Below are 11,437 nucleotides of genomic sequence, written 5' to 3' on the forward strand. Positions count from 1 at the left end.
ATTCTTTTACAGCCGATATGCAAATATATAACTGATCATTTCAGTGCTGAATGGCCTCCTCGAATTGTCCATTTGACTTAATTCTGAAACCGAATGGTGAGGACTGAATTATTCACTCCTTGAGAGAAAAATGTTTATAATGTCCATAGTGAGGTAAAACAGACAAACAAAAATAACATATTTCCATATATTATTAACATCCGTAATGGGTGGTAGATAATATTGATAGTGAGCAAAAGGTTGAAACGTAACATTAAAAAAAATTCATATAGTAGAAAAATATTAACTAATAAAACTTCAATAATGCTTTAAAATATCATTAAAGAACAACAGCATCTAAAGATAAGTCCAAATATTCTTTCGAACATAGATAAAGAAAAGCAACAGTGAATTGTGTTTATCCCATATACAGTATTCAATAAAAGTGCTTTCCCAAGCCAGTTTCAGTTCATGAATGCTGTTCACATCCTGATATTTAGTGTAACCCCCCAAAAGCACCAATAAACTCCGTTCATACATGACGTTACCATTCATTCTAGGCATATGTGACTCCCATTAAGCCATTCATGTGCCAAGGCAATATTCGCGATTTCCATATCTGATATATCTGAATTCTCCTTCACATTTGTAAAAAATATTGTTTCAATTCAACGTTTTCTATGATTAAAATGAAAATTGGTATATCTAGTATTTAGAAGTTATGCAGTCAAACTAGTCTACTCAACCGTCGGCGATACAGGCATGCCAACCGAACCTCCGACTTCTATGCATTTTACCGCCCTTCAGTCAAGTGAAATGGGTTTAATTGAGCTAAGGAAGTTATAAATCATATAATATTTTTTATGATTTTATCTTATTTGCTAAGTTAAAAAACACACTTTTAACAGAAAGATCTTTAAACAGATGATAAGCTGATGACATCAGATATGTCAAACTCTACTCACGTTTTATTCAGGTAGAATAGCATTCTTTTAACAGAAAGATCTTTATACAGATATTCTCTGATAACAAGGTTGGTAGGCTTGTTCATATCTAAACTTAACGAAATATTTCGTAATGATTCTGACAAATACTTAAAAACCTGCAAAAAAAAACAAGGAAATTTCTTGCAGTTTTATGTTTTACTTGTTATAATTTATTCTAATTTTCGTATTATAAAATGTTTTTCTCAAACTAATTAATATGTGGAATATAAAATAGAAATAAGAGCAGAACGATATTTCGTAAAGTGATGCAGAATATTGTAGCGTGATCGTATAGCTATGTTGTTAAGTGATACGAAATGATTGCATAAGATTTCGTTCGGAATTCACGGATAGGCAACCTGACATGCTCCATATTAATCAATTATTTCAATGCGAAAACACGATTATTGCATACAATAAGGCCATAATATGTTTCATAAGAGTGAAATCTGTCATATATTTCAAAACTAAGAAAATATCACGTGTAGCCAAATTTCGGAAAAACAGTTAAGAAACATTTTCAAAATGTTCGTTCACTCATCGCCTATGCATTTGACAAAAAAAAAAGTCATCAAACCTCAGTTCATATGTTAAGTAAAAAAAAAAAACGGAAAAATTTGTCACAACATTAATATTGCTTTCAATGCTTCTACGCTACAATGAGTAGCGACAATGAAATTATCTTGAAACCATTTATTTTATATTTGTTAGAGGTCTATTTGGATTTTCACAAAAATAGAATTATATTTCTTAACCACTTCAAAAATTACGGCTTACTAGTAAATATTCGCATATGCAATTATTCTTTTGTTAAAGCCAAGATTTTATTCCTAGGCCTAAGATGAGTTAGGTTTCTTTACTTTACACTTAGCATTTACATCTCTATATTAACAATTTCTGGTCAGGAAGCATATGAAGTTATCTGCACATTCCTGCACTTCAAGTTACCTTATGAATGAATAACTTATACACCAAAAGCGAGCAGAAGGACTTTAAGAAAATCGTATTTTAAGCCAGTTAAAAAATACAGTGTTCCATAGGCCTTGATATTAATACTAATTGATATTTCGTAGCCATATTCTCCATGTAATTAAAATCATCATCATCTTTTATTCTTCAAAGAACAGGTAATCTCTAAAAATAAACTGTGTTAAGTAACAGAGATTCCATCTCAGATGGCCTAGATTATTATTTTGGGCCCATAAATCATTTTGCAACATACAGGCAGCTTGAACACAGCCTAAAACTTCAACATTCAAAGAAAACTTGTTGTAATTCATATTCCTTTTATGAAAATGTTATGACTGTTGAGATTATTAGGTTGAGCGCGCTGTCACTAACGGCACCGCTAACCCTATCACACCGTGCTTTGAGCTAAACAATGTAAAAAAGAAAATCAGTTCAAATCACTCAGGTTGCAAACTATGCCAGTGCATAAAAGGGACCATATATTTTTATAACCAAAGGGAAAATGGTGCTAGCTTTGAATTCGCAATCTTGTCGACATGCATGACATTGAAAAAGAAAAAAAAAGTTTAACACTACTTTGCAACGTTACGTTGAGTCTGAGATTTTGGACGATAGGAAAAGAATCATGTCGCCTCAGATTTGAGCGTAGCTGTACAGCCTTTGTGGACGTTAATGAAGCCGTAATTACCCGATATGATTTTTGAAAAGGAGGATCCTCCATGTAATAACGTAGAACATTATTTTGTCAACAGTAATTAATCTCTCTCTCTCTCTCTCTCTCTCTCTCTCTCTCTCTCTCTCTCTCTCTTAGTATATATATGAGTATATATATATATATGTGTGTATGTATATATGTAATATATATATGTATATATACACACACACAGGGTGTAACACGAGTTTATGCAAATATTTTAGGAAATAAAAAAAGGTCATTCTGAGCAGAAAATGTTCTATAAACATACACTTTAAGGCTTCGTTTGTTGGTGAGGTGAATTTTTAAAATAGCCGTTATCATTAAATGGGTAAGTAAGATGGCGCGAATAGTAAGATGGAGTGAATAGTCAAGGATATGGGGGAAGGGTTGATGAAGCGCTTACGCAACTGGATCGCCAGCCTTGTAATTATGATTTTCTCTTGCAGGTTATTGAAAAATGTAACAGTCCCTTCAACTAATAAATCACAGGAGAACAAACTTCATGTAATTAATTTTAATGATTAGCTTGACGTAACAAGAGAGTAGTGTAAACGTTTGCTTGGCAACATTTATATGTGATCACTGAATTCTAGCGCAAATAGTCTTGCCGCCTCGCCACGGCATTGTTGAATCGGGTCAGGACTAGGCCTACGCTTGTGCTGAATGAGTGATAGTGACAGTAATCATGATGACAAGGGAATGCAGGTATGAAGGATACTGCACTTTGAACAATGTCAGCTTTTCTACTTCTTTCGATTACTGTATGAATAGGCTACCTTTGACAGGAAAAAATGAAGAAAGTGAATTTTCCATAATGTTCCCAATCTTTTTAATCAGACAGAGATAAAAGCGTTTTCATAGGTGTGTTTTTTCCTTTGACTGGTGTGTGATGGATACTTTTGATGTAGGAGGAGAGATTTTTGATAATATGTTTTAAATCTTTGATCGGTGCTTAATGAGTAGGCCTGTCTTTGATGGAGGGGAGATTTCTGTAGGCTTGCTTTTCTTCTCTTTATCAGAGTCTAGTGAACACGATTGACGGAGAGGGAAAAGGTTTCAATGATGCATGCATTTTTTCCCCTTTGTTCAATTCTAAAGAATACGTGTTTGATTTGAAGGTATTTTATTCACATCGGCCTAATGGCCGATGTTTTTTTTGTATAACAGTGGAGTTCACAGCTGTGTAATCTAGAAATGGAACTGTTGCACAACCCATAAATAAACATCATATCCGCATATTCCACATTGCTGGAACGATAAGGCATTATCTCCAGTTTCGTGCTCTCAAAATGAATCAGGATTTTAACACTTGGAACCCGGACACGGTCATTTTAAAAATTCACCGCAACGACAAAAGAAGCCTTAAAATGCATATGTTTATAGAACATTTTTTGCTCAGAATGACTTTTTCTTTCATTTCCCAAAATATTTGCATAAACTCGTGTAAATATATATATATATATATATATATATATATATATATATATATATATATATATATATATATATATATATATATATATGACTATTTATCACATCACCGTGATTCATATACAATCAGAAAGCTACAAACGTCCTTTAATATCAATTCACTCTACCTCAGAAGTAATATATTTTCATATATGTTACCGAAGGGGAATTTTTAGTTGATAATAAGTCCACCGTCCCGTGGGGTCGAACCAGAGACGGACGAGGAATCAGGACTACAGTGACACACTAACCAGTCGGCCACAAGAGAGGCCGACTGGTTAGTGTGTCACTGTAGTCCTGATTCCTCGTCCGTCGCTGGTTCGACCCCACGGGACGGTGGACTTATTATCAACTAAAAATTCCCCTTCGGTAACATATATGAAAATATATTACTTCCGAGTGTAGAGTGAATTGATATTAAAGGACGTTTGTAGTTTTTATTATATATATATATATATATATATATATATATATATATATATATATATATATATATATATATATATATTGACGTGGCCAAAGTGCTCTCTCTCTCACTTGAATACTAAATACACTACATCTAGTGTGTATAAATCAAACTGTGTTTTTATAAAAAAAAAATTGTTTATTCTGCAAATCCAACATAAGACAGGTTAAATGAAAAATATGCATGATAATATAAAGTTACTGAACCACTTCCCAAACACATTAAAGAGTTATTATATAAAAAGAAAGTGTGGGATTAATTCCCATCCCCATTTCAGTCACTAGTCATTCTCCATTCTGATTTTATATCTTTATGTCACCAGTTCACTATAGTGGCTACATTCCATAGTGGCCATGTTCATTTGTGTGTGTCTACTCATGGGCATGCATGAGCATGAAACATCCTTACAGCAGGGAACTTGGTCCTCAGTCTCACTTTGGCTCCCCCAAAACGAATGTATGGCATTTTACAGAAGCCCCAGACACTTAGCACAAAAGCCACTCCTCATTGCACACAAGCGCATAAACCCCTTCTTCACGACACACCTATTTTCGGGTTCCAGCCGAACAAAGCTTCCAGAACATTCGAGACAGAACGCTGATGGGCACTTCCGTTCACATGCCGCTGACCCGGTTGTATCTATAGTAAGTTCACATTTCGTTCAGTCACCCCGTGCTGAGCCTGCAGATCATCAGGCATTCACCTATGCGCTGAATGCCGCAAAACACTACAATATCAGTACTAACAGAAACATACACAAATTTATAAAGGAGGACAACTACCCTGTCGCCATATACCTTGGAGAGGACGTGTTATGCACTGATCAAGTGGAATCTTTCAATATACAGAGGTGGGATTTCTCCTAAAGGTGCTACTTTTTGCATAAAAAAATAATAATTTACTACAGTAATTTATATATTCCTGTTTGTGTTTAAAATATAATTAACACGCGTGTCATTTGTAAAATTATGAATCACGGTTATTGGATTACCGCGCAAACAATTTGCTACTGAGTAGTCAACACTTGCCAAACTGATTTTCATCTAATCATCATCAATTTAAATATTAGTACCCGCCAAATATGCTGCGTCATATGCACTATTATAGTCATGTTCTTTTGAAATTGCTTTATTGGATAGTTTAAATTTTCGTATATAATAAAGGATCGAATATTTTCAAGAAACAGTGTTATTGATTTGATTTTATGAAATATAGGCAGTTAAGCCAAGCTCTAAGACTCCTTAAGCCATCGAGCGCTTAAGACAGGGAAAAGGGATTGAATGGCTGGACGGTAAGGTAAGGAAATCCAGAAAATAAAGGAGATGAAGTATAAGGATCAAAGGGTGGAACTGGGAGAAAAGGCTTCAGTTGCACTGGGAAGCAATAGGTAGAGAGGTTGGACAAGAAGACTGAAGAAGGAGCTGGGATGGAGGTGAAGTAAAAGACTAAAAATTGGGTGCAAAGAGCTTCGTTTTTTGGACCAATGAATCAAGTGAATAATTATTAATTCAATGATTTCATTTTCTACATTCATTTCTTAATTAACTGTGAGAAGTGATGTTATGTCAAGATGTTATTTTGAAAGTAAGAACGTGTTACCCAGCAACTTTCCAGAGTTAAAAGCACGTGTCCGTATGCTGGTTTTACTTCGTGATTTTTGTTATTCATGATTATTAGTGCAGCCATCTCTTTTTTCTTGTTTTTCAATCTTTTTCCGTATTTTATCCTCACATCATTACTCTTTCCAACATTATATTTTGATTTTTTGTGTTTTACCACTAATATACACTCTGCAGACTTTTTCACGTTTCTACAACTTTTAATAACATCAGTAAAACAAATACCTTCAAGAAACATCCGCTAGGCATTGCATACAAAATCCCATTTTATATACCAGAAACCTATTTTTGCGTTATTGCTCCTTCAGTAGCGAATCCAGTCACATTCCCTTTTTCATAATCCATTTACGGGCTTTTTCTTTCATCATTGAAAAATGATCTTCCACCCATAAATCCTCAACACCCGCTACATTACACCTCAGTCAGTTGTGTCAGTAGCTCTTTCTGGATCTATACTGTACTGTATATGCGACAAGTAATTTTTCCCTCTCCTGTTCAGTGTCTTACACAAAGAATTCATTATACAATTTGAGCCACGATTTCTTCTTTTGGTCTAAGCTCGCAGTGCTCTTTGCATATCAGTCCCTCCGTTTTCTGTCCTACCTCTTCAGTGAAAACCTTACCTTAAAGGCTTAAACCTTCCTTGACGTGCTGAGTAATGTTTTGCTCCTACAGTTTGTTTTATTTCCTTTTCTACATCGTATCCTATCTAGAGGAACTGGCATTCTTCTTCCCCTTCACTCACCTAGATTTGTGTAGTACACTGTCCAACCACTCGTATCAGCATTTGCATTTACTTTCTCCAGTACAGTCTTTCTTTGCCCAAAAATTTTGCTCAAGTTCGCCTCCCCTGTTCCCTCTTACTTTCTTCTTGACTTCGTTACCGGATACTATGTGCGTGTGTGCATGTGTGTTCATTATGGCCCACTGGCGCTTACATGAAAATGATAGGGCTTCTTGAAGGTTCCAGTAACAGTTGGTATCGTAGAGGGCACAGGTGTTACCACTACATTCATCCCTCCTTTTTTATCCGGTCTGAAGGACCGGCTAGAGAGTATAAACAGTGGTTACAGTGTTCATGTATATATATATATATATATATATATATATGTGTGTGTGTGTGTGTATATATACATACATATATATATATATATATATATATATATATATATATATATATTACAAAAATCACTTGCTAATATTGCAAAAGCCCTGAAGGAAAAGAGAGCTTTCGTAACAGCAACTGCGATTTTTCATAAAGTCACTTTCAGATTTTTCAGTGGATTTTTTTTTTGTGCATGATGACGTCAAAAACCTCTATAATCTACAAATAATCAAAGGACATGCTCTCATATTCATGAATAATATTTGTATTCTCTGAAAGGGAGGAAAGGAGAAACACTTGTGTATATACTGTATATATATATATATATATATATATATATATTATATATATATATATATATATATATATATATATATATATATATATATATATATTACAGTCAACATGCGTAATCAGTCATTACGCGAAATGCCTGAAATTTCAGTCAGATAGCGAAATGCACTTATGGGACATTTGATCCCCCAGAGCTAGTACTAAACACGGCGAAATATATTCTACCCCCAGGGCTAGTACTAAACACGGCGAAACAGTGTAGGTGACTCACTGTTTCGCCGTGTTTATTACTAGCTCCTGGGGTGATCAAATGTCCCCTAAGTGCATTTTGCTATCTGACTGAAATTTCAGGCATTTCGCGTAATGACTGATTACGCATGTTGACTGTAACATATATATGTATTTCCGGGGACGATGTCACTATCCAAAGGCCGGGGAGGACCTACAGATATACTCTATAACCTTCTCTGACATTTGAATGTACGGTACAGCTTCCCCTCACTACGTATGAAAGGCAGGTTATTTTGGGGGAGGGCAGTTATAATCGATATCAGGTCCTCCTAACAGTTAACGAGGGGGGAATTTTTTGTGTTCGTTCTAAGACAGGCAGACTGACGTAAACGAGGAAAGGGAGTTTTCATCAACTGCCAAGGGGAATGTTGTCATTTCATGCTTTTGATTTTTATTATCATGCGAGTCTTAGATTATACATAGACACATGTATACATACATTTATATATAGAGAATTTAGATTATACAGAGATACATTTATACATACATTTATATATAGAGAATTTATTTCATGTGTGTGTTTTCACTTAAAATGAAGTGGAACTCAGGTAAAAGATGTAAATGGAGCTATGCCTATAGAAAAGCAGTCGTATGTCAGTGTTGTGAGTATTTTTATTGTCTATTTTGGAAGACTGACGAGAATGTGCCGCACATAATGCAAGAGTGGAAGAGGGTAATGTAAAGTTGTGAGTACATATCAGTCAAAATGTGGAATAATAAAAAGGCATCAGGAGTTAATGGAATTCCAAGTGAAATGTTGCAATGGTTAAAACGTAATTTAGCGGCTGTCGTTGGTATGCAACGTCTGTCTAGATGAGGGAAAAAGTTTTATGGAATGACGGTGTGTGTAGGGTAAAGTAACAGTTGGAATTATGGATGCATATTATTACTTATAACGGGGAAGATATATGGTCAGATTGAGATTGTGAATTAGTTTAGGGAAAAGAATTTATGATAAGAGTAAGTTTCTAGATCATGTTTTTTTTATATATAAAACATTTTGTCCGGAAGTTTGTGAGTAAAGGGAGAAATTTAGGTGAAGCATGGATAGACCCAGGAGAGACTGGGGTGCTGAGGGTGATGAGTTTTCAGAGTGAAAGTAAAATTTATGAAAAATACGCCAAAGATTTGTAGCTTTCCGTCACAAAAATGATGTGTCGATGATAAACGTAGGGTAAAGATGCTGAAATGAACTGCTTGCCTGGTATATGGGGAGTAAGAAGAGTTGAAAAGGTGGGAAATGTAGACACAGAGAAGAGGTAAAAGGTTACCTTAGCTGGAACAGAGTGCTTTGAGGAGGTTTTGTCCTAGGAGAGACTGAAAACGATAGGGGGGGATGATTAGGGTGTATAATTTGGAAGCTTGGGAGGAAAGAGGAGAAGGAAGGAAGCGCAGAATAGATGCAGAATTTATAATAAGAAAAAAAAATTATGTATATATATGTGTATGTACAGTATATATATGTGTGTATACATTATATATATATATATATATATATATATATATATATATATATATATATATATATATATATATATATATATATATATATATATATATATATATATATATAGATAGATAGATAGATAGATAGATAGATAGATAGATACGGTCCCTAGCTTCAACCCCTCTCATTCCTTTTACGACACCTTCGTTCACCTTCTCTTCATTTCATGTTACTTTCCACCCTCTCCCAACAATTGTTTCGACATTTTCACCACTGAATTGCGCTTGGGCTTTGGCCTAAATTTTATATTCTATTCTAAAGTATTATCGCAAAATTTTTGAAAAATAATTTTTGAAGAATACTTTTCTCTATAATAGGTCCGTATGAGTTGCCTCGTGCATTCACAGATTCCTTCTCCCACTTTCCATATTTTTCCAGTTGCTTGAATCAGTGTCGATACGCTTTATTTTCGTTCCCTTTTCATCTTGAAGTTTTAATGATTTTCTTTATGAATTGATTTGACCTGACAAAGTGCCCCACTTGTTTATGGTCTCTGTTGGATCTTGTCACAAGTTGAATCAGGTCTGGGTGTTTTGTCCATTTCCTTCAGCTGTTATTATTATTATTATTATATTATTATTATTATTATATTATTATTATTATTATTATTATTATTGTAGTAGTAGTAGTAGTAGTAGTAGTAGTAGTAGTAGTAGTAGTAGTAGTAGTAGTAGTAGCAGTAGTAGTAGCCTCTGCGTCAGATACTTGAAAACCTGCAGAGCCTCCTCCTGAGAATGAAAACTCAAAGAATATATCCATTTTAAAATGAATACCCGCTTTCTCCTCGTGTTTGAACTGGAAATAGAATTCTCTAAGAGCTGAATGCGCCATTAGCTCCTTGCTTACTTTAAAGTCGACATTTCTTTCCGGTATGTTACCCTCGGCGCATTTAGACACACGGAAGGATCGCGGTCGTGTAAAGGACGGTCAAGAATTTGTCATTTTCAAGTTTTTTTTTTATCAGTTTAATGATAGACGGGTTGTTTTATGTACTGTCCAAAGGCCAATGGGACGGACATTCTTTATTCCATTTTCTGTCTCAGGCCAAGGGCAAAAGGAGAAAGTGGAAAAATGGGAGAAAGGTAAAGTTTAGTCGTGAAGGAAAATATACTTTTCTCATGAAGGAAGAAATTGTATGAAACCTGATTTTGTCGTTCATATAAGGCATTCGGAATTTGGCTTGCACGATACGTTTTTAAAATTCTTGTATTTTGACCTCTAATCATTGAACACATCCGTTTTGACTATTCTGTTGAAGACACCCCCGTTACGACTCGTGGAAACCACCAATTGTGGCTGTTAGCTGTATGACAGTTAGATTTTATTTTTTAGTTATAAAAACTTACAATTAGAACAACAGTTTTCAGGCAAAATTCTAGAAAACCCGAATTTTGACTGTTAATAGTAAAGGACTGTTACCCTTTAAGTGTATGTTATAGAAGGTCAGATTTTGACTCTTAGTTTGGGAATCTCAGGTCTTGGTAGCTAATTATAGGAAACGTAGACTTTAGCTGTCAGTGATTGGAACTCACATTGTGACTTTTATTTATTGGAAACTGTTTCATTTCAACTACTAGTTTTGCAAGAATATAATTTTCAATGTATATTGCACTTTTTGAAATTTTGTTTTAGATTTGTTGAACTATGTAAGGTCACACGTCTTCAAAAACGACAATAAACAGAAGAAATAATTAAAATAATGGCTGATATCCGGAATTGCCAAACAGTTACTGACATGGCATTTAGTCATTTTCCAATTTTGCAGTTCTGCAAAACAAGTGTAAGAGAGACAAAAGAAAGACTTGATTACAGGAGTAAGAAGAGAGAGAGAGAGAGAGAAAACGAGAATGGAAAGAGGAAGAGCGCGTTCAATTTTTCCTTGCGAAATACAATATTGCAAGAGGCTCAGGTTTCAGATTTTAAAAAGTCCCACAAAACAGTTATGCAAGAAATATATCCTTTATGATATTCCTCAGTAATTATGAAAATCTGATTTCGTTATTTTAGATTTTGTAGTTTTTCATACGTCATTACAGCTGACATTTCAAGTGAGT

The sequence above is a fragment of the Macrobrachium rosenbergii genome, chromosome 11 (genome assembly GCF_040412425.1).
Source record: "Macrobrachium rosenbergii isolate ZJJX-2024 chromosome 11, ASM4041242v1, whole genome shotgun sequence".
Taxonomy (NCBI): Eukaryota; Metazoa; Arthropoda; class Malacostraca; order Decapoda; family Palaemonidae; genus Macrobrachium; species Macrobrachium rosenbergii.